This window comes from Emiliania huxleyi (assembly GCF_000372725.1).
Source record: "Emiliania huxleyi CCMP1516 chromosome Unknown EMIHUscaffold_1502, whole genome shotgun sequence".
Lineage (NCBI taxonomy): Eukaryota > Haptophyta > Isochrysidales > Noelaerhabdaceae > Emiliania > Emiliania huxleyi.
In genome coordinates this window covers 8492-10265 of record NW_005201088.1, presented here as the reverse complement: position 1 = coordinate 10265, position 1774 = coordinate 8492, and positions in this window count along the sequence as shown.

The window sequence follows — 1774 nt, the reverse complement described above, 5'->3', positions numbered from 1 at the left end:
CGACCGAGGAAGGAGGGTGGCGGACAGAAGACCACACGGCCAAAAGTATGAGAGGGAACAAGGGCGTGACTCCCTCCGATCGTCGCGACGGTAGGTTGAAGGGCTTCGGGCTCACTATCGGCTTCTGGAGGGAGGTCCATGTCGCGCCGCGGCCGCGGCCGCCGTGCGCTCTGCTGTGCCCGGCTCCAATCCTCATGATGATGCCACCGCAGAGTTTGGGCCCCGGAGTTCTTTTCTCTGTCTGTCTGTCTGTCTCTCTCTCTCTCTCTCTCTCTCTCTCTCTCTCTCTGTGTGTGTGTGTGTGTGTGTGTGTGTGTGTGTGTGTGTGTGTGTGTCTGTCCCCTCTCGTTGATTGCACAAACACAACAATCTCTCTCTCTCTCTCTTGATTGCATTGTGCTCTTACTGTACAATACCTCAAAGGCCACGCGCTGGCCACGCGGCGTATTTGCAAACCCGAGTCAGGCTCCTACTGGTGTGCTCACACCACTACATACACTGTGGGACTGTGGGGGGTGCCCGAGCATGATGTATGTATGTATGAGAGAGATTTTTATTAATTAACCAACAAGAAATCACGACTCGCACAGTGATTTGGGCTCGGCAGCTTGTTAGCCCTCAGCCGAAGCTGGGGCCGGTCCCGTAGCCGAGAGAGCCCGCGCCGATGAGTTCGACGCGGTCCGTCGGGGGGGCCTGCGGAGAGGCCAGCGAGGTGGCGATCGCTGTACTTCATGGTGCCCTCGGTGGGGCGGCTGACAAGCCATCTTCTATGTATGTGCGCGTCTGTGCGTGTGTGGGACAGACGTTGTTGTCCTATGCGCGGGGCCTTCCCGCGGGGACCGAAGACGTAACAGCAGCAGTCAGGTTCCAGTCAATCGTCGTCAGTACTGCTACGCATATGCACGGAGGCCCATATGCATACGCATCACATTACGCCCTCTCGGGAATACGTAAACTCGGTGCGTGTACGTCACTTGCCAGTCCAAATGCGTCGCATTACGCAGCCCGTCGAACGCCTCCCCCTTCAAAAATAAATAGAAAACGTCAATACATACACGTAATCATCGCGTGCGTGACGGTGCGATGGCCCTGTGGTTGCCTCATCCGTACCACGTGTCACGTATACGGATTATGGATCTCCGCCGGTGCGCCGCGGCCCACGGAGGGCGGGGCGTCTTCGACGTATCACGTATCCGCATTACGCATACGTCCTTTTCACCGCAAAGCTTTGCCCCGGGGACGGTGCAATGGCCCGCGCGGCGGGTGCCTTACGTACCACGTCTCACGTTTACGGATTATGTATCTCGCCCCGCGCGCGCCCCCAAGCCTCCCCCCCCCCTTACGTATCACGCATACGCATTACGCATTACGTATTTTTCTTTTTGTGCTCGCCAAAACAGATGATTGCCTGGCAAATGTTCAGGCCACTCGCAGCCTTGTTTTAAAATCCAATACGAATCCCAATTGTCAAACTTGCGAATCTACGTGCGTTGCATGATGGCCCCGCCGCGGACCGCGTCGTCAGAGGGCGTTGTGCTGATCCCAGCCATCGCCAAGAACAGCACGACTGGCTACAAGGGCGTGTCCTTCGACCGCAGCAAAAACCGGTTCGTGGCGCGGGCGAGGGATGGTGGCAAGGATGTCTCCCTCGGCCACTTCGACACCGCCGAAGAGGCGGCCACCGCCTACGCTCGCTCAGAGTACGGCCACGCCGACGCCGCCAAGCTGCTGCAGCCCCGCGCTGCTCCCACTGCCGATGGCCTCGAGGCGATAC